At 46.4% G+C, this 23,215-nt stretch overlaps 1 long non-coding RNA gene across 2 annotated transcripts in view; it reads left to right on the top strand.

Moving 5' to 3' along the window:
- LOC142483583 (uncharacterized) overlaps nucleotides 1-23,215 on the top strand; it is a 137,453-nt gene that overhangs the window by 91,509 nt on the left and 22,729 nt on the right. For both annotated transcript variants that reach the window (XR_012797389.1, XR_012797388.1), the window contains one exon: nucleotides 13,167-13,270. This is a non-coding gene — a long non-coding RNA (uncharacterized LOC142483583). The remainder of the gene's footprint in view (nucleotides 1-13,166; nucleotides 13,271-23,215) is intronic.

Raw genomic sequence — 23,215 nt, 5'->3', positions numbered from 1 at the left:
AAAGATTGAACCTGTTTGGGGAAGAGGCTTCTCCCCTCTGTAGTTCAGCAGCCTTCCAGCCTCCTGGCTCTTGTGGGGAGACCAGAGCAAACAGGAAATCAGTCTTTCATACCTGATTCCTAATTAGCATGACAGGTGACAGAAATCAGGCAGCAGACAAACTCTGGTCTGGATCTCTCATCCCTCAGTTCCCTCAGTTCCAGCGCTTGCCAAACTGTGGGATGGAGTGTATGTATTATAAGGCTGCACTCCCAGGCCAAACAGGATAGAAACTGTCTAGTATCCTGGGAGCCCTATATACGGAATTTATTACCATCCCCTGGTTTCTGTCACATATCCTCCCCCCCAGCTCAGACCTCGAGGGATGAGCGACCATGGATATTAGGGAGTGCATCCTTGACAACCCGTCAGCATTGCCATGTTTGTGCCCTGACCTGTGTTCCACAGAAAATTTAAAGGGTTTGTAGGCTTAGGAACCACCTGGTCACCCTAGCGTTCTTCTCCCTATTTTGACACATCCAGGTAAGGGGTGCATGATCTGTGACCAATCGGAACTTTCTCCCCAACAGATAATACTTGAGTGTCTCTACAGCCCACTTTATTGCGAGACACTCTTTCTCTACTATGGAGTAATTTTTCTCCTGGGGATTTAGTTTCCTACTTAAATAAAGGATGGGGTGCTCCTCACCTTGAGACTCCTGGGAGAGTACCGCCCCCAGCCCTACCTCAGATGCGTCGGTTTGGACTACGAACTCTTTGGAGAAGTCAGGTGTGACCAACACTGGTTGGGCACAGAGAGCTTCTTTCAGGCTTCTAAAGGCCTGTTCGGTTTCGGGGGACCACTTTACCATTAGCGGTCCTCTTGCTTTTGTGAGGTCAGTTAGTGGGGTTGCCTTAGTTGCAAAATTGGGAATAAACCTTCTATAGTACCCAATTAACCCCAAAAAGGTCCTTACTTGTTTTTTTGTAACTGGCCTTGGCCAATTTTGTATCGCCTCCACTTTGAGTGTTTGGGGTTTGAGTAAACCTCTGCCAATAGAATATCCCAGATACTTGGCCTCCTCCAGACCAATAGTGCATTTAGCGGGGTTAGCAGTTAGTCCAGCAGACCGGACTGCGTCAAGCACAGCTTGGACCTTTGGAAGGTGGGATTGCCAATCTTCACTATGGATTACCACATCATCCAGGTAGGCGGCAGCATACCGAGCATGTGGTTTTAAAATTTTATCCATCATTCTTTGGAATGTGGCGGGAGCTCCATGTAAGCCAAAAGGCAACACCTTATACTGAAAGAGGCCGTCTGGGGTTGAGAAGGCTGTCTTTTCTTTTGCCCTTTCTGTGAGGGGAACCTGCCAGTACCCTTTTGTTAGGTCTAGGGTTGTGAGATATCGGGCTTTGCCCAGTCTCTCTACAAGTTCATCTAACCTCGGGCATAGGATAAGTATCAAATTTTGACACCGCGTTTAGTTTCCGGTAGTCATTACAAAACCTTGTTGTACCATCTGGCTTTGGGACTAAGACTATAGGGCTGTTCCACCCACTTTGGGATTCCTCAATTACACCTAGTTTTAGCATTTTTTTAACCTCTAAACTTATAGCCTTTCTTTTGGCCTCTGGGATTCGGTACGGTTTAAGGTTAACTCGAACCCCCGGTTCAGAGACTAGGTCATGTTCAATTACGCTAGTTCTACCTGGCCGTATAGAGAAGATTTCTTTGTTTCTTCTCACTAAATTCTGAACCTCTCGTTTCTGATGAACAGACAGGGTTTCAGCTATGCTAACCTCTGGGTCAGTTTCTTGATTCTCTGACGGACCTGGGGGTACTAGGGTTAACAAGACTTCTCTATCTTTCCAGGTCTTGAGTAGGTTTATATGGTAAATTTGCTCAGGTTTCCTCCTACCTGGCTGTCTTACCTTATAATTTACTTCTCCCACTCTTTCCAAGACCTCATATGGCCCATGCCATTTAGCAAGGAATTTACTCTCCACGGTGGGAACCAGAACTAGTACCCTATCACCTGGAAAAAAAATTCTGACTCTAGCACCCTTATTATACGTATTCCTCTGTGCTTCTTGAGCTTTCTCCATGTGTTCCCTCACTATGGGTAGGACTGCAGCAATGCGGTCCTGCATCTGGGCAACATGCTCTATTACACTTCTGTAAGGGGTAACCTCGTGTTCCCAAGTCTCTTTGGCTATATCCAGTAAGCCCCTTGGGTGTCGGCCATACAATAGTTCAAACGGGGAGAAGCCTGTGGATGATTGGGGAACTTCCCTAATGGCAAATAACAGGTACGGTAACAAACAATCCCAGTTTTTCCCATCTTTATCAACCGCCCGCCGTAACATGCTCTTTAAGGTTTTATTGAACCTTTCCACTAAACCATCTGTTTGTGGATGATAGACTGAGGTTCTGAGATGCTTGATTTTTAGGAGTTTACATAGCTCTTTCGTTACTTGGGACATAAATGGTGTTCCCTGGTCAGATAGAATCTCTTTAGGAATCCCGACCCGGGAAAACAGAACTACTAACTCTTTTGCTATGTTTTTAGCAGAGGTGCTACGTAGGGGAACTGCCTCCGGATATCGGGTGGCATAATCTAATATTACCAATATATGCTGATGTCCCCTAGCAGACTTTATTAGGGGTCCTACTAGATCCATAGCAATCCGGTCAAATGGTACCTCTATTATGGGAAGGGGTACCAATGGGCTGCGGTACGCCTTGAACGGGGCGGTGATCTGACATTCTGGGCATGAGGAACAATAATTCGTAATTTCTGCCAGAACCCCAGGCCAATAGAAGCTTCGGAGAACCTTTTCTTTTGTCTTTTCCACCCCTAGGTGTCCCCCCAATGGATGACTATGTGCGAGGTGTAATACTACATTACGGAATGTCCGTGGTACCAACAATTGTTTAGTTGTAACTGATTTCCTTTTATCAACCCGATATACTAGGTCGTTCTCTACCTCGAAGTAGGGGTAAGCAAGTGACCTATCTGGTTGGCCAAGAGTACTATTCTGGTCCCGTATATTTCCCCTTGCTACCGCTAATGTGGGGTCCTCCCACTGGGCCTTCTTAAAACTCCCAGGACTGACCTCTAGGTCAGCGAGGGTCTTATCCGGCTCTGGGGTGGTAAGTGTCTGCTCAACATCTTGATTTGGGGTATTCCCTACCAAAGTAGTGATGGGGAAGGGAATTTTACAGCACTCCTCCTTTTCCCCCTTCTTATTTGGGCCCTCGTCAACCTCCATTTCTGAAAAAGGGAAAGGATTTGTTTCTTCTAATACTTCGTTATGGTCCGCTATTGAACTCTGGGCGCTATTCTGAGCGGGGGACCACATTTTTAGAAAATGGGGAAAGTCGGTCCCTATTAACACATCATGTGCCAGTTTGGGTACAATACCCACCTTGAAATCTAAAGAACCAAACTCTGTTTCAAAAAAAACATCAACAGTGGAATATTCATGATTATCCCCATGTATACAACAAATTGCCATTCTTTGCGAACTGTTTCCCTGTTTCTTCTTAATGGGCAAGAGGTATTCGGACACTAGTGTGACCATGCTCCCAGAGTCAAGAAGTGCCCGAACCCTCTTACCATTAACCTTTACAAATGCCCACAGATGGTTATTCAAGGGGTCCTCTGGGCTAGGGCCCATACATTGGGACAACAGCGAATAATGTTCCACGCTGTTGCATTGCATGGGCTCATCATTTAGTGGGCAGATTTTTGCTGTGTGGCCCCTCTCATGACAATTTACACATTTAGGTACATAGTCTGTGTCCCACTTAGAGCCTTTTCCCGGCTCCCCATGTTGGCTATTGCCCTTAGTGTGCGAACCACTGTTGCTGGTGCTGCGTGAAGGTGGTCGCCGCTCTTCAGCGCCCCTTAACCCCGGTACCCTTTTACCGTCTCTGGAAGAGTCCTGGAACCTCGGGTAGTGGGGTTGCTCCACGACTGCGGGTTGCGGGTGCTCTTCTGCTGCATTGTACCTTTCTACGAGGGCCACAAGCTCATCCGCATTGTGGGGGTCACTCCGACTGACCCAACGGCGTAAGGCAGAGGGAAGTTTCCTCAAGAACTGGTCCATGACCAACCGTTCCACGATGTGGCTGGCTGAGTTGATCTCGGGTTGTAGCCACTTCCGGGCGAGGTGGATGAGGTCATACATCTGGCTTCGGGTGGCTTTATCCATCGTGAAGGACCATGCGTGAAACCTTTGGGCGCGAACAGCCGTGGTTACGCCGAGGCGGGCGAGGATCTCGAACTTCAATTTTGCATAGACGTTAGCTTCGGCTGGCTCTAGATCAAAGTAAGCCTTCTGGGGTTCGCCGCTTAGGAAGGGTGCGATTAGACCAGCCCACTCAGCTTCTGGCCATCCCTCTCTCTGCGCCGTGCGTTCAAACGTGAGAAGATAGGCTTCCACATCATCCGAGGGTCCCATCTTCTGAAGGTAGTGGCTTGCCCTGGTCATTTTCGGAACTGGGGCTGCCGCTGCCAGTGGAAGGTTACTGATAGTCCCCCTCAGGATCTCGAGTTCCTGCTGTAAGCCCTGAGCGAACCGCTGTTGCTCCTCTCTCAGCAAGCGGTTTGTCTCTTGCTGGTTTGCATTCGCGTTTTGCAGGGCTTCATTCGTCTGTTGCTGGTTTGCATTCGCCTGTTGCTGGTTTGCATTCGCCTGTTGCTGGTTTGCATTAATCTCTTGCTGGGCTATTAGCAGCTGTTGCTGGGCTGCATTCGTCTGCTGCTGGTTTGCATTAATTTCTTGCTGGGCTATTAACAGCTGTTGCTGGATTTCATTCGCGTCTTTCTGGGCAGCGACATTGCGTACCAGCGCACTCACCACGTCTTCCATCTTGTTTGCAGAGGATGAAAAAAAACTTTTTTTTTTTTTTTTTTTTTTTCAAAGTTCTTCAACCCGCAGACCCCCTAGTGCTCTGCCCGCATTCTCCACCATATGTGACAAACGGCTTACTCCGGGGCTCCGTCGTTTGTCCGGGACTGTTTAGAACACGGTCTTTTAGGGTAGGTTAAATGATGAGGCGTCACGTACTGTTCCTTTAAACAGGCTATGCCTGGTTTATTCAGTCCCAGGCACTGAGACTGCCACAGTGCATACAACAGAAAACAGATCAAAACAAAAGCTGCTCACCTGAGCGATAACTTAACTTAGATATCCCTGACTCAGGGTTGGAAGTGGCTTTTCCACTTCCAACAACAAAACACGGTACTTTTGCAGTCTTACACAAATGAACAGAAAGATTGAACCTGTTTGGGGAAGAGGCTTCTCCCCTCTGTAGTTCAGCAGCCTTCCAGCCTCCTGGCTCTTGTGGGGAGACCAGAGCAAACAGGAAATCAGTCTTTCATACCTGATTCCTAATTAGCATGACAGGTGACAGAAATCAGGCAGCAGACAAACTCTGGTCTGGATCTCTCATCCCTCAGTTCCAGCGCTTGCCAAACTGTGGGATGGAGTGTATGTATTATAAGGCTGCACTCCCAGGCCAAACAGGATAGAAACTGTCTAGTATCCTGGGAGCCCTATATACGGAATTTATTACCATCCCCTGGTTTCTGTCACAATATATATATATATACGACTATTAAGGTTAAAGATAATGGTGAAATACAGGGTTGCAGACCTGTCTAAGACATGCAAATGAATATACAGGAATATTTACAGTATATGTATATATATATATATATATGGCCACCAGAATACCAAGAAGTGATCTCCTTGAATACAAACAGAAGGAGACAAGCGACAGGGTTCCTTTGGTGGTCACATATAACCCACACCTAGGAGACCTACGCAAGATCGCCAGGAAACTACAACCCATCCTCCAGGAAGATACAAGACTGCAACAGGTCTTCCCTGAAGCACCCTTATTATCATACAGACAACCCCATAATCTCAAGAATATTATGGTGAGGAGTAAAGTATTCAGCAGTACAACTGAATGCGGGACAAAACCATGCCAGGACCCAAGATGCAAAACCTGCGCAATGCTCTACACAGCGGACACAATACAAATACCACACAAGAATCGGGAATACAAAATCAGAGGAGGGTTCACCTGTTCCTCCAGCAATGTCGTGTACCTCATCATGTGCATGAAATGCCCAGAGGGCTGCTACTACATAGGTGAGACAGGACAGGGGCTAAACAAGAGAATGAACCTGCATCGCCACAGCATCACACGCGGAACAAGAGACAGTCCTGTTGGCGAACATTTCTCTGACTCTGGCCATAAGATGAACGATCTGAGGGTTGCCATACTCAAAGGTAATCTTAAAACCCCGAAAGAGAGACGGTTGCATGAATACAAATTTATGCAACTGTTCGGGACACTTAGCAGTGGCCTAAACAGAGATCGAAATTTTATGAGTCATTACTGACACTAGCGAACTCTCTTCCCATGAGCGCTAAAGGCCATGTCTGTACATACTGTGCTATATGTATGCACACACAGCTGTCTCTCACACATACTAATACTCCTTATTTTTCCATCCATATACACCAATAGGGACCACATAGTATCCACACACACTTTTAGTTGTGCTACAAACTCTCACATTTCCACACCCACCCACACCATTTATATCCCTCTCACTCCACACACACTTTGTGTAGAGCACTGTTTATACTGTGGGCTCTCCATTCATTTTTATTCACACTGATACACATACACACTCTTTCTTCACTTGCTTTCAGTTACCCTTTGACACCTCTAGCCATAAAACACATCCACACCGGGGGAAGGAGAAGCACAGATAACATTCCAAGAGACACTGTTTTTAAGTTATCCTTGCTTCATTCATTGTAACATCGCCGGAAGAAGAGATCAGTGTATCTCGAAAGCTCGCACAAATAAAAGCATTTCGTTAGCCACAGAACGGTATCATCTATTTATTTTTTGATTATTGAAGCTCGGCTAACACAGTACTGATACCTCTACATGTATATATATATATATATATATATATATGTTCAAATAACGGGGGGAAAAAAGGGGGGAAGGTGGGGAAAAAAACCTCGCATCTACTTTTGCAATATTAATGCCACCATAAGCCAATAAATAACTTTACATCAGTAAGAATTGGCGGTGCTCACGGGTTGTAAATAGTATGAGTGAAAAGAGAAAAAAGTAACCCGTATGGGAGCACTCAGGTATGCAGATTAACATATAGTATTTTATTTATTTGACACAGTGCAAAAAAGGATAAGTAAACAGTACATGATTAAAAACACTTAAAAAAGGCTAGGACCCCTGTCACGGGTACTACCCATAGACACAAGTGGGCAAAACTAGGGAATGACTCAAATTGTCAACCCTTAACATGAAAATGGATAGTGACTCAAGAAACACTTGGATCGGTCAGAATAAATCACAACAGGTTAATGGGTTCACAGGCACCTATACAAAGCTAAAGATAATACGTACTACACACCAATGAAGTGACTAGTCAAAATATAAATGACAATCTTAAACCATCATGAATCTGCTTGAGCATACAATTATGTAACCAATACCAACAGCACAAATTAATCACTTGAAGGAAAAAGGTGGCATGATGGGATGAAGTCACTAGATGTGTAGAGCAATGAAGTGTGTGAATTGCATGTATGGAAAATTGCCTGATAAACACCTATTAGATAACCTTGTGTGTGTTGTCAGTATCCATAATGAAAAAATAGAGTGTCACAGTCCAGAGATTAGTTGCACCAGTGCTGGGTAGCATAGTTACGTGAACATCTGTCAGGGGTCCTGCCTAGCACCCCCACTCCGACGCACCCCCACTCCAAGTCTAAGTCTCTGGACGAAACGCGTCGGAGTGGGGGTGCTAGGCAGGACCCCTGACAGATGTTCACGTGACTATGCTACCCAGCACTGGTGCAACTAATCTCTGGACTGTGACACTCTATTTTTTCATTATGGATACTGACAACACACACAAGGTTATCTAATAGGTGTTCATCAGGCAATTTTCCATACATGCTATTCACACACTTCATTGCTCTACACATCTAGTGACTTCATCCCATCATGCCACCTTTTTCCTTCAAGTGATTAATTTGTGCTGTTGGTATTGGTTACATAATTGTATGCTCAAGCAGATTCATGATGGTTTAAAATTGTCATTTATATTTTGACTAGTCACTTCATTGGTGTGTAGTACGTATTATCTTTAGCTTTGTATAGGTGCCTGTGAACCCATTAACCTGTTGTGATTTATTCTGACCAATCCAAGTGTTTCTTGAGTCACTATCCATTTTCATGTTAAGGGTTGACAATTTGAGTCATTCCCTAGTTTTGCCCACTTGTGTCTATGGGTAGTACCCGTGACAGGGGTCCTAGCCTTTTTTAAGTGTTTTTAATCATGTACTGTTTACTTATCCTTTTTTGCACTGTGTCAAATAAATAAAATACTATATGTTAATCTGCATACCTGAGTGCTCCCATACGGGTTACTTTTTTCTCTTTTCACTCATACTATTTACAACCCGTGAGCACCGCCAATTCTTACTGATGTAAAGTTATTTATTGGCTTATGGTGGCATTAATATTGCAAAAGTAGATGCGAGGTTTTTTTCCCCACCTTCCCCCCTTTTTCCCCCCCGTTATTTGAACATATATATATATATATATATATATATATATATACATGTAGAGGTATCAGTACTGTGTTAGCCGAGCTTCAATAATCAAAAAATAAATAGATGATACCGTTCTGTGGCTAACGAAATGCTTTTATTTGTGCGAGCTTTCGAGATACACTGATCTCTTCTTCCGGCGATGTTACAATGAATGAAGCAAGGATAACTTAAAAACAGTGTCTCTTGGAATGTTATCTGTGCTTCTCCTTCCCCCGGTGTGGATGTGTTTTATGGCTAGAGGTGTCAAAGGGTAACTGAAAGCAAGTGAAGAAAGAGTGTGTATGTGTATCAGTGTGAATAAAAATGAATGGAGAGCCCACAGTATAAACAGTGCTCTACACAAAGTGTGTGTGGAGTGAGAGGGATATAAATGGTGTGGGTGGGTGTGGAAATGTGAGAGTTTGTAGCACAACTAAAAGTGTGTGTGGATACTATGTGGTCCCTATTGGTGTATATGGATGGAAAAATAAGGAGTATTAGTATGTGTGAGAGACAGCTGTGTGTGCATACATATAGCACAGTATGTACAGACATGGCCTTTAGCGCTCATGGGAAGAGAGTTCGCTAGTGTCAGTAATGACTCATAAAATTTCGATCTCTGTTTAGGCCACTGCTAAGTGTCCCGAACAGTTGCATAAATTTGTATTCATGCAACCGTCTCTCTTTCGGGGTTTTAAGATTACCTTTGAGTATGGCAACCCTCAGATCGTTCATCTTATGGCCAGAGTCAGAGAAATGTTCGCCAACAGGACTGTCTCTTGTTCCGCGTGTGATGCTGTGGCGATGCAGGTTCATTCTCTTGTTTAGCCCCTGTCCTGTCTCACCTATGTAGTAGCAGCCCCCTGGGCATTTCATGCACATGATGAGGTACACGACATTGCTGGAGGAACAGGTGAACCCTCCTCTGATTTTGTATTCCCGATTCTTGTGTGGTATTTGTATTGTGTCCGCTGTGTAGAGCATTGCGCAGGTTTTGCATCTTGGGTCCTGGCATGGTTTTGTCCCGCATTCAGTTGTACTGCTGAATACTTTACTCCTCACCATAATATTCTTGAGATTATGGGGTTGTCTGTATGATAATAAGGGTGCTTCAGGGAAGACCTGTTGCAGTCTTGTATCTTCCTGGAGGATGGGTTGTAGTTTCCTGGCGATCTTGCGTAGGTCTCCTAGGTGTGGGTTATATGTGACCACCAAAGGAACCCTGTCGCTTGTCTCCTTCTGTTTGTATTCAAGGAGATCACTTCTTGGTATTCTGGTGGCCATATATATATATATATATATATATACTGTAAATATTCCTGTATATTCATTTGCATGTCTTAGACAGGTCTGCAACCCTGTATTTCACCATTATCTTTAACCTTAATAGTCGTATATATATATATATATATATATATATATATATATATATATATATATACATATATATATATATATATACATATATATATATATTTATATATATATATATATACATACACATATAGTATGTATATATATATCATACTATATGTATATATATAGTCTGTTTTATACACACATACACGTGTGTGTGTGTGTATATGTGTGTGTGTGTATATATATATATATATATATATATATATATGGTATAACCCAGAGGTGCGCAAAGTGGGGGGGGGGGAGAATTTTCGGGGGGGGGGGTTGGCGCGGGCGGTTGCAGAGGCCCCGCGCACTTCCTCGAGGCATTAAAATTAAATGCCGGGGGATCACGTGAGGCCTCTGCAATGCTATTACTTACCTTGACTCTGCCGGCGTCACCCGTGTCCATGGCAACGCGGTGTTAAATTACGCCGCGGGGTCATGTGACGTCACCCTCGTCAAATGCCGCTGCAGGTCACGTAACGCCGCATCAAGGTAAGGGGGGGGGGGGGCGCGAGCACCAACAGAGGGAAGGCAGGGGGGCGAGCTGCAAAAGTTTGTGCTCCCCTGGTATAACCAATAAATAATATAGCTGATATAGCAATCTGGTTGTCGCTAGAGAGAGATTATAATGGCAGTGAGAAATAGTGGCCAGAATTAATAACAGTGCAATTACTAAAAAGTAGCTGTAATAAAATAATAATAAACACTATGCCTAAACACAATAAAAGTCCAGAAAACTAGCTCTAATAGCTATGTTATAACTCAATCATAAAAGGATCCAATTCGGGCGTCCTCTGGAGCCCTGGCAGCTCTCTTCGGGGAAACAACCACCTCCTCGATAGATATCTAAACAAAACAAAAAGAAGAGAAAGCGCCCGCTCCATGTGTAAATTTGGTTTAACAATTTCATTTCCTGGACAAGATAAAAATAACAAACTCACAAACGCCCGTTTGGTAAAAGCATTGTATGAGACAAGCTCGGGCTCCGTGGTAATCCGGTGGTCAATCCGCAGCTCCAGACTTTGGACGATGACCGGGAAACTCGATAGGCTGCGCCCCTCGCAGTGTGGTCCTCCGGCAATCTGTAGTATGCAGTTGTGATTCCACTCTGTAATTCCGGTGTCTCGTCTTGGCTGCGTACCAACTTCCCTTCCGGCGTCAAGACGGATAGTGTGGCAATAACGAGAAGAAAGTACCTACGCGTTTCTTCAGCACACGGCCGATTTCATCAGGGGATAATGCTACAACTCACTCGTAATGGTTTTATAGTCCTACAGTCCAATTGGTAATGGCATAATAGATCACATGTGTTACTGATTTTAGATAATACAGTAATAGATTCTTGTATGACACACACACACACATATATATATATATATACACACATACGTATGTGTATATATATATATATATATATATATACACACACATACATATATATATATACACACACACACATACATACATACATACATATAAAACGGTCTTCTTCGGAGAGAAGATATATATATGTATATATAAATATATATATATACATATATATATGTGTGTGTATATGTGTATATATATATTTACACACACATATACACACACATAATGTTATAGGTTAGCGGTGCGTGAACTGGGGGGCGGGAGATTTGTCTGGGGGGGCGCGGGGGCGGGTGCAGAGGTCCCGCGCTCCTCCCCAAGGCATTTAAATGAAATGCCGGGGATCACGTGAGGCCTCTGCAACAGTAACACTGACCGGGATTCAGACACGTCTCCATGGCAACGCGGCATCAAATGACACCGCGGGGTCATGTGACGTCACTCGACCCCGGAGTGTGCTGGCAGGTAGGAGAGGGGGCGCAAGACCGGGGGAGGCCAGGCAGGGGGACGCAGCTTCAGAAGTTTGCGCTCCCCTGTTATAGATTACCATGCCAACAAATTGTAATAGTGCTACAGGGATCAATAAATATTACATTTAATACTTAATTATTGTGATGTTTCTAATCTACTGTGTGTTACAAATAACATTAATATCTTACAACTGAATACATTGCAATAATGTGATACCTATTTATTTGTGATTTAAAGTGTGTTACATAGTGATAAATTATCTAATAAATAAATCTTAAACTAATCCCACACAGTGACTACTTAATTCTGTGAATAAATGTGTTTTTAATGTCATTACTATGAAGGAGATGAAGATATAGTGTATATATAAATTCCTACCTGCAAACGCCGTCTCAGCCTGTCAGAATACGCGCAGAGTGACCTGTCGTGACACGTCAGGTCACTCTGTAACCGAACCCGGATCTGTGACGCATATGTACTGAGGTGGGGTTGGATCCCCCACGGTTATTTCTTGTTTTATTAATAAATAATTTACTATATTTTAATCTCTGGTGCGCATTGTGTGCATTTTTCTTCTTGTCTGCACAGTGCTTCAGATGCTGCAGCTGAAAAAATGCCGGTGGATCGGGATGTGAGGTAGGGAAGTGACGTCCGCGCCGGAACGTTATTGCCACGCCTCCAAATATTCATTGCCACGCCCCCAATCGCACCCGCTGCATACCCTGCAAAGCCATAAAAAGCTCAGACTTCAGCAAGTGTATTGCAGCGTGTGTGCCTTCCCTCCGTCTGAAATACTATAGACGCAGCCTTATCAACGCTTACTAAATAGGCCCGTGTCTCTCTCTCTCTCTCTGTGTCTCTGTCTCTCTCTGTGTGTCTCTGTCTCTCTCTGTGTGTCTCTCTCTCTCTCTCTCTCTCTGTATCTCTGTCTCTCTCTGTGTCTCTGTGTGTGTCTCTGTGTCTCTGTCTCTCAAATCAAATCAGCTTTATTGGCATGACAAAAGAACATTTCAGTATTGCCAAAGCGTGAGTTATAGGGGGTGTGGGACAATGATTACACGAATACTAGGGGGTACGGTATAATGGTTATACAGTACATTACTTTTGTCTCTCTCTCTCTCTCTGTGTCTCTCTCTCCCTATGTCCCTCTCTCTGTCTCTCTCTCATTCTCTGTCTCTCTCTCATTCTCTGTCTCTCTCTCATTCTCTGTCTCTCTCTCTCATCCCTGTATGATAGGTATGTTCCAACTCTATTTTTTGCTCTTCTTTTCCGTTTGAGAGGAGGGAGTCCCTCACCTCTTCAGCCACACACCAGGAACGCTGGATTGCTTTCAGACGCTCGGAGAGGCGGATACAGTCGTGGATTGCAGGCACTGATTTATCTGGTAAGTACCGCAAACATGCTTGAACAAGGGCCGTAGACATTTTATTTGATGGTTTAGATTATCATTGTCTGTGGTTGTTAGTTATTGGTATTAGAGTTTTTTGATGTTGTTACGAATCAAATACATTTTGAAGTAGTAATCCCCTCCGAACTGGGCATTCCTGGCCAATAATGCCCTGGCTGTAAGAGTTGAAGGGCCCAAGCAAAGCCCCCACCTCTATACACACTAACACTGCAGGGGCATCAGAGTGTCTTGTTGTCATGGCAACGGGGGGTGTCACGTGATGTCATTTGTTTAATAAATTATTTTTTAAGGTGTCCTGGTTTTTCATTTTCGAAATCTGGTCACCCTATGTATTTATGCTGCATTCAGTGTTGTAATGTGCTGTAATTGGGTTACATGGCGTACATAGTGTATATACCGCATTCAGGGTAAGTGCTGTATGTGGATTATAAAGTGTATATATGCTGCATTCAGGGTTATAAAGTCGTTTATAGAGTATATACTGCATTCACGGTTACGTGCGGCATGTGGAGTATAAGGTGTATATATGCTGCATTCAGTGTTATAATGTGCTTTAAGTGGGTTACATGGCGGGTATAGTGGATATACTGCATTCAAGGTTACGCGCCGTATTGGATTATAACGGGTATATATGCTACAGTCAGTGTTATAATGTGCGGTATTTGGGTTACAGGGGTGTATACGGTACCGCAGTGGTGGTGGCGTGCTGTATTTGGATTATATGGTATACACTGCAATCATGGTTACGTGCTGGGTTCTGAATATAATGTTTATAGACCACATGCGCGGTTACATGACGGGTTTGGATTATATGGTGTATATGCTGCATGCTTGGCTTCGGGCCATTGCGTGGAGCATATGGTGTGTGTATATACTGCCTTTGGGGGTCATGTGCTGTATTGGTCCAGCGTTACATGCTACATTCAGGACGACGTGGGGTATACGGTGCGTTATGCTGCAGGCAGAGGTATAACGCGTGTAGGGGTTAATCTCACTTCCTGTTCAGCGCAGGCCATGGTAGGGCATGGGTAATCCCTCTTCCTGTTCAGCACTTGGCTCCCTCTATCGTATGGGTAATCCCTCTTCCTGTTCAGCACTTGGCTCCCTCTATCATATGGGTAATCCCTCTTCCTGTTCAGCACTTGGCTCCCGCTATTGTATGGGTAATCCCAGTTCCTGTTTAATATACGGCCCTGCGGTTGTATGGGTAATCCCAGTTCCTGTTTAACACACGGCCCTGCTATTGTATGGGTAACCCCACTTCCTGTTCAGCACATGGCCCTGCTATGGACGGGTAACCCCCCACTCCCTGTTCAGCACAGGGCCGCATGCCTCTGGTTTGGTGTGGGTAATCCCACTTCCTGTTCAGCGCATGGCCAGGGATGGTGCGGGTAATCCCACTCCCTGACTGGGCACGATCAGGAAAATATGCTGGTATAGCAAATATGCATGCGGGAAGGGGGTAAAGGGGCGGTTGCAAATAGCAGGCCTAACGCCCCTTCTTCGGTTAGCAGAAGGTCCCATGTATCGATGATAACATATCAATTCATGTTTCTTTCAGTCAGTTTCGGTACCTCGTGCGAGTAGCAATTCAGTTTTCATCCGGATCGGATCCGCCTCCGTCGACCCTCGATACTTCCCATACTCACAGAAAAACTCAGTAGACGGAACACATAGTTAAATCACGCAAATTGAAATCACACTCCCGCGACACTTAGCGCATCAATCAGAATGTACTTCGTAGACAAAATCATACAACTGCAGGCTGACGCGCGAAGCAAGGAAGAAGGCTGGTTCCAGAGGCAGCTGTTGATGCTCATGCACCGGCAGAGTCACCAGCAGTAGTGACACCAGCGATAAGCGCAGCGCCAGTTCTAGCAACGCTAATCGCATCAGCAGCGGCGATAGCTCCAGCTATAGCGACAGTCGTAGCGCCAGCATTGGGGGCGGCGCCAGCGGTAGCGACACCTGTAGTTCCAGCAGCGGCAGTGGCCGCTGTTCCCGCCCGCAGGCGGTTAACAACACACCTCTAGGGGCTGGTGGGCAGGCCGGGCAAGTGGAATCACCATCCTCCACGCTCCCCCTCCCTCAGGCGGCACCCGCCTCAGAGGAGCTAGCCAAGGATAAGAGGATGCCCGATGCGGCATATAAGGTCTCTTATACATCCAGACCTAGCTCAGTGGGCTTGCACTTGCTGAAAGAGGTGAAGGACAAGATATGGGCCGGGGAGTACGTAGATATATTATCTCTGCTACCAGGCTACAGGGAGGCGTTGGCCGCGTCCTCAAAGACGGGGGAAGCGAAGAAGGTGGATGTGGAAAAGAGGCTTTTCCCACACACCTTTCGCAATTGGTCTAAGGCATTTGTTATCCTGGCTGGAGTAATTGGGGAGAAGGATCCCCAGGCGTGCGCATCGCTCTTTACGTATCACGACATGATCGAGGAAGCACACCACACTTACGGGGGAACGGGTTGGTGGACATATGACCGGTGCTTTAGGCAATCAATGAAGGCCCAAGAGGTGGTGATACCATGGAACGTCAAGGATGTCAACCTGTATCTGCAGTTTGTGTCTGGGGGCGGGGCAGATTCCTTTCGAGGGTGCGGCACCGGAGGTAGGGGGGCATGGCGGAATAACGTACCAGGGACTAGCCAGTCGCTGCACACCAACTCGGGCGTCTGTTGGCCGTTTAACCAGTCCAACTGCACGTACGACAACTGCCGTTTCCAACACATCTGCTCCTTTTGCGGCGGCCGCCACGCCCAGGCAAAGTGTTTTAAGAAGGGCGGTCGCAGGGGGAGGGGCGCAGGGCGGACGTTTGGACGCGAGGGCAGCGACACCAATAATCGTCGCCAATTTGGCACCGTGGCTAGCAAGGTATCCCAATAGGGAAGCGCCCCAGCTACTCCTAGCTGGGTTTAAGGAGGGGTTTAGGATCCCGTTTGAATATCAAGCGGGATCTGAGTTTAGTCGAAACTTGAAATCGGTCAGGACACACGGTGACGTAGCTAGGGAAAAGGTCTGGAAGGAAGTCCAATTGGGAAGGATGGCTGGCCCCTTCGAGTCCCCTCCCTTGCCTAATCTCAGGATTTCCCCATTGGGAGTGGTCCCCAAAAAAAGAGGCTGGGGAGTATAGGTTGATACAACACCTATCCTACCCCGAGGGGTCGTCGGTAAACGACGGCATTGACAGGGAGTTGTGTTCGGTGTCTTACGCGAACTTCGATCAAGCCGCAGCGCTTGTGGAAAGGATGGGAGAAGGGGCTCTAATGTCAAAAGCTGACATCAAATCGGCCTTCAGACACTTGCCAGTCCACCCCGAGTGCTTTCATTTGCTAGGCTGCATGCTCGAAGGTCAGTACTACATAGACTTATGCTTACCAATGGGATGTGCGCTTTCTTGTTTTTATTTCGAGACATTTAGCACCTTCCTAGAATGGGTGGCCCGGAAGAGGGTGCAGGCAGCGGGGGTCATGCACTACTTGGACGACTTCCTTTTTGTTGGCCCCAGGGGTTCGGACTTATGCGCTAGGTGGCTGTTCGAATTTTCAGCCCTGGCGCGTGAGTTCGGCGTTCCTTTGACCGACGAGAAGACGGTGCGGCCAACAACCACTCTTACCTTTTTGGGCATAGAAATCGACTCTGAGGCGATGGAGTACAGGCTCCCTCCGGAGAAGCTGGTCGCCCTAAGCAGGCTTCTCCGCGAATTCATAGCTCTCAAGAAAACATCATTGAGGCACTTCCAGGCGCTGCTAGGCCACTTAGTATTTGCTGCGCGCGTAATGCCGGCTGGGAGGGTTTTCGCCAGGCGCCTCTCCGCAGCAACGGTCGGGGTGAGACGACCCAACCACTTCATCCGCCTCACCGCCGAAATCCGAAAGGACTTGACGGTGTGGCTGCGTTTTTTAAAGGATTATAACGGCAGAACCTTGTGGCGAGGTCCCCCATCCAACAACACAGAGTTGCAGTTGTTTACAGACGCCTCAGGGTCAGTCGGTTTTGGGGCCCACTTCGGTGGGGCATGGTGCGCGGAGCGGTGGCCTCCCCACTGGCGGGGGACGCCGCTCATTAAGAACTTGGCGTTCTTTGAACTATTTCCCTTGCTCGTCGCAGTGCGCCTGTGGGGTCACTTATTCGCAAATAAGCAAGTAATTTTTTGGACAGACAACATGGGTGTAGTGGAAGCCGTGAACAATTTCGGCTCACGCTCCCCGCCGGTGCTGTCCCTTCTGCGCTGTTTCGTACTGGCATGTTTGCAATTGAACATAGCGTTCAAGGCTCGACATGTCCCGGGTGTGGTGAATAACATTGCTGATGCCTTATCCCGGTTACAGATGGCGCTGTTTCGGAGACTGGCCCCCGGGGCGGACCTAATCGGCAGTCCATGCCCTGCAGACCTTTGGGTGCTGGCGACGACCCAGTGACCTCGTTGGTACGATCATCGCTGGCTCCGGGTACGTGGCGGGCTTATTCGGCAGCGTGGCGCGATTATCAAAGTCTGGCAGGGGAATTGGGTCTCGACGTATTGGGAGTCGGGACCTTGCTATCATTTGTCCTAAACTTAAGGGCAAGGGGTTTAGCGGGAGGATCCATAGGGGAAAAAGTGACAGGGGTCTCCTTCTTTTTGCAGCTAGAGGGCAAGGGGGACCCAACGAAGGCATTTATCATCAAAAGGGTCCTAGCGTGGTTAACAAAGGGGACGGCGACAAATGACAGCAGAAGGCCAGTGACACCAGCGATATTAGAAGGTTTAATGCAGGCCACAGACAGAGTGTAAAAAGCGGGTAATCAGGCGGTGCACAGCTGCCGTCAGGATATGAAACAGGGAGTCCACACGCTATTTATCTAAAAGTCCATGTTTAATGAGTGCATGACAGCACAGAACAAAACTGCTACAAGGTACTTCTTGACGCGTTTCGTCTCGTTCGAGACTTTGTCAAAAGAATAACTGGCATTGCCTCCAGTGACGTTCTTATAGGGAGACAGGGATCTCTATTGGCTGTTGTTAATTAAATCAGATGTTCAACACACCAGATAAATAATGAGATCATAAGTGTCTAAGGTAACAAGACCTCCAATTAACCCTTTCCTATATCTTCACCTATGAGGCGTCACACAGAGCCAATCTGCTGCAGTAATACTTACACATAACATACACATAACCACAACATGTTTAAAAACAAATCTTAGCACTGCAAAGTAGATACATAATCTATCTTGCCAGTTTTGTAGCAGAAACTGCAACATATAACATATAAAATGTATATAGCATTAAATCAACAATATCACAATTAATACAATGCTGTATAATACACTATGGAATATTTATAGAATATGTAGAGTAATATCTTTGAAAGTATACATATATATCTAAACTAATTACACAATAAAATATATATATTTTTTAAATATGCAGACTCACTTGACAGAGAAGAGATTATTAAGTCTAAAAAATTTAATAAGAACAAAAGACAATATAATTATGAAAATGACTCTGTGTGTCCATCCTTCATTTCAGTCTTCAGTAGACAATCTAAAGAGATCAGAGATATATTCCACAAACACTGGAAAATACTTACCCTTGACAAAGACATAGCACCTATGGTACAGGGAGGACCAAGGTTGATTTATAAAAAAACTAAAACGTTAGGTTCCCACCTTTCACCAAGTTTATTTAGAGCCAATTCTCAAGGATCACAGATTAGTAATATACCAAGAGGTTTTTTCCCATGTGGGCGATGCTCAGTATGTAAATATGCTCGAGCTAAAAAAAACATTCCCACATGTGAGGGTATTCATCGCATTGGTAAATTTATGAATTGCCACTCTAGTTATGTGATCTATCATTTACAGTGTGGGTGCAAAATGTCTTATATTGGCCGTACCATCAGACCGGTGAGAGTCAGGATTCAAGAACACATCAGACATATTCCTAAGAAGGATATGTTGCACCCAGTATCCTGACATTTTTCTATGTTGTGGTTATGTGTATGTTATGTGTAAGTATTACTGCAGCAGATTGGCTCTGTGTGACGCCTCATAGGTGAAGATATAGGAAAGGGTTAATTGGAGGTCTTGTTACCTTAGACCCTTATGATCTCATTATTTATCTGGTGTGTTGAACATCTGATTTAATTAACAACAGCCAATAGAGATCCCTGTCTCCCTATAAGAACGTCACTGGAGGCAATGCCAGGTATTCTTTTGACAAAGTCTCGAACGAGACGAAACGCGTCAAGAAGTACCTTGTAGTAGTTTTGTTCTGTGCTGTCATGCACTCATTAAACATGGACTTTTAGATAAATAGCATGTGGACTCCCTGTTTCATATCCTGACGGCAGCTGTGCACCGCCTGATTACCCGCTTTTTACTGTTATACCTGCATGGGCTGGAGCACGCATCAGAGTACCCGGTTCAGAGTACCTTCAATTCATCCAGTGATCGGAAGGCGACGTGTCAAGATCGTGAGTACCTACCCTTCTTTTTCTCCCCGCAGTGGGACTGCTCTGTGTGTGTGATCCTGGGACAGTGAGGGCAGTGGCAGGGGATTGCGGTGTTTGTTGCCGGTCATAGTCTCCTGGCTGGAGACACGGCACCGCCGTTTATATCTATCCCCTTTACCACTCAAACACCCCATCCAGTAGAAAACCTGTTATCACACAGAGCACACATAAGACTTATTTTTGCTCATTACCCTATATGGTTGGACTCTGAAGGGGAACCGTTTATTGCATTGTTTATCCAGTGGATTTCGTCTGGATCATGTGTAGTGATTATTTGTGCACAATTCTAGCAGCATCAGTCATACCCTGAAGCAATTCTGGGACACTTCACAGACAGAGTGTGCCTATCAGGGTTCGAGGCGAAACTTTTCCGGCTGACGTTTGCATTGGCTTTCTTCGCAGCACTGCGAGCCGGGGAGTTGGTGTGCGCGTTGCGCAAGGGCGAGGGAGGGATGCAGTTTGAGGACATAGTCTTAGGGGAAGGGTGGGTCAAACTACACGTGAAAAGGTCAAAAACAGACCAGCGGGGGAGGGGAGTGTGGATATCTTTGCTAGGGCTACCAGGGACCAAATTTTGCCCAGTGAGCACGCTCAGGGAATACTTGGCATGCAGGCCAGACGGTCAGGGCCCCCTGCTCCTTCACGCGGACGGGGTACCGTTATCTAGATTCCAGTACCTGCGGGTTTTCCGCATGTGTCTAAGACACCAGGGCCTCGACGAGGCACAATACGGGACACATTCGTTCCGGATTGGGGCGGCAACGGAAGCATCACGCGCGGGGCTGTCAGTAGCTGCGATACAAAAGATAGGGCGATGGAAGTCTAACAGATACCGGTCCTATATCAGGCCCGCATTATCTGGGATTTAGCGTGCTTGGATAAACCCCCTCATCCTCTTTATACCTTCACAGACGCCGCACCCACTTGGATAATCGGAGACTCGCTTATACACTGGGCAGAGAAGCGGGCTGTCAAACGCCCATGCGGGGCTAAACTCGGGTTGCGAACGGAGGAGGCAAATGTGGTATGGGGGGGAGGTTGGGGGCTGCGGTGGGCTCAGTTGCTCCCGCGGCTAATGGTGATGGGCAGGGATAGGAGGGCGCCGCAGATCTTGCTCCTCCACGTCGGGGGCAACGACCTGGCCGATCGACGCTACTTCGAGCTGGTTAATTCAATAAAACACGACCTAGCCCTCATGCTCGCCCGTTGGCCAGAAGTACAGCTCGTTTGGTCGGACATATTGTGCAGGAGAGTGTGGAGGGGCGCGAGGGCACCGGGCGCCATCGACCGAGCGCGGGTCAAACTGAACAAGATGGTGGGGAAGTTTGTGACGCAGTGTGGGGGATGGCAGATCACCCATCCCGAGTTCGACAACAAGTCAACTGGCCTGTTCCGGGCCGACAGCACACACTTATCCGAGATAGGGGCGGACTTGTTCACTAACGATTTGCAGGAGGGGCTGGAGAGGGTCCTTGCGGGGTTGGCGGCACGGTCTAATTTAAGGAGGTTTAAATAGAGCCGTGAGTGGCGGCAGTTCGGGGGTAAGTGCTTGTCCTTGCCAGATGGGCTCGGGGCGGGCGTCGCCCGGGGGTAGGAGCGATTGGGCGGGATCAAGCTAACGTGACACCCGGGAACCCACTCGCGACAACGGCCGGCTCTTTAGGGGTCGGCCGGGTACGGGGGCAGCAGGCCAAGGCCTGGCTGACCCTCTGACCCCACTCTGGCTTGGACTAGCGCTTACTCCAGTATTTTGATTGTTAATAAACAAAGCCGCGGCCTTTTATACCTCCAAACTGAGTCTGCCATTACTTGTCTGTTATATGTGGGTACCGGTTCCAAGTGGGAGGGGGAGGGGGTCCCTCGCAGCCTCCCTGGTCAAGCAATCCCTCCAGCCAATTAGGCAAGGGAAGCCCATGACCAAGGGGCAAGCCCCCCTCCCCCCTCACCTCGCTGGGATCTCTGGGCCGCCGTCGCGGCCCCCCCTGGGGGGGGGGGGGGACAGGCCTAGGGCAGTACAAAAGAGGCAGCCGGGAGCTGAATCTTCCATTCTGCTCCCGGTCTGCTGCGAAGAAAGGTAGATAGAGACACAGACAGAGAGCTACCAGAGAAGGTGTTACATGGGTGAGTGCTGAGTTATTACTGTGACTCTCTGATGCTAACATGACATTAGGTTCTGGGCTCTGCGTCCCACACATGATGAACACCATGACTGTATAAAACTGAGGGGTACATATATATGTATATATATATAGCAACTGTAAATATTACTGTATGTTCATTTGCATGTCTTAGACAGGTCTGCAACCCTGTCTTTCCCCATTGTCACCCAGCATACAGCGCTTCCACTGCAGCAAGGGATTCTGGGAAATGACATGCAAATGAGCACTCAGTGCCACCTTTTGTCTCAAGCTCGTATTACACAAGCCAATCCTCAAGCCAATGCATGCTGTTTTAAACACAGCTTTTAGACAGAGGCTGGGATGAGATGCAAAGCCATTAAACCCACTCACAGACATTTTTTTTTTTTTTTTTACGGTTCACATATTAACAACCATTTAGTATCATTTTACAGAAAATAATAAACCGAAAACATCACTATACAATCCTTATATTGCCAAGACAAAAACCAACCCAAAGGCACAAAACCATTCTAAAAAGCCAAACAAAACAACACATTCCAAGGCATCATCTGTGCATCTACTACCAAACACACTCAATACAAAAAAATATGGTTACTTCCCATTTCTACACGCGACTTTTCGTACTTTCCACAGGACATTTAACATTGCATCTAATTACTTCACGTGTCCAAGCAATTTCTCTAACGCCTCACTGATATGATACGTACTACATTGTATTTCTAATTTTCTTACTTCCTCTTTAGACACCTCTGCTTTTGGGAACTGTACTTTCAGCCATTCCGTTTTTGAAACATTTAACCCTAAGTCACCTGCCTCTTTATTTATATTATTTATCACCTCTTTTACATGCCACTCCCTCGCCTTCCTTTCTCTCTCGCTTTCATAACTTACTTTTGTTCTTCCACTAAGGCCTGCCTTTTCTCCTTTTCCCCCTTTACTTTCCCTAATCTCTCCCCTTTCACCCCCACTCTGTTGGCCTGCCTTTCCATCACTTTCATTCCCACTTACTCCACTTACACTTCCCTGTATTTTAGTTCCCTCCACGCTTATCTGGCTTTGTGAGGACGAGCTATTGCCCTCACTTCTCTCCTTCTCCCTCACCTCTCCCCTAGCCTCTTTTATTTTAACCCACATGCTCCTTTTTTAATTCTTCATACTGCTCTTTTGTCAGCTGCTTTCTTTGGTACATCAGTTTTTCTAATCTTTCTATTATCTGTTCCTCACTACTCCCCCCATGCTGCTTCCGAAAAATACCAACCCAAAATAGAACATCTCC

The sequence above is a fragment of the Ascaphus truei genome, unplaced genomic scaffold, assembly GCF_040206685.1.
Source record: "Ascaphus truei isolate aAscTru1 unplaced genomic scaffold, aAscTru1.hap1 HAP1_SCAFFOLD_338, whole genome shotgun sequence".
Lineage (NCBI taxonomy): Eukaryota > Metazoa > Chordata > Amphibia > Anura > Ascaphidae > Ascaphus > Ascaphus truei.
The sequence above is the reverse complement of the archived record's forward strand: the minus strand, read 5'-3'. Positions and strand labels throughout refer to the sequence as shown.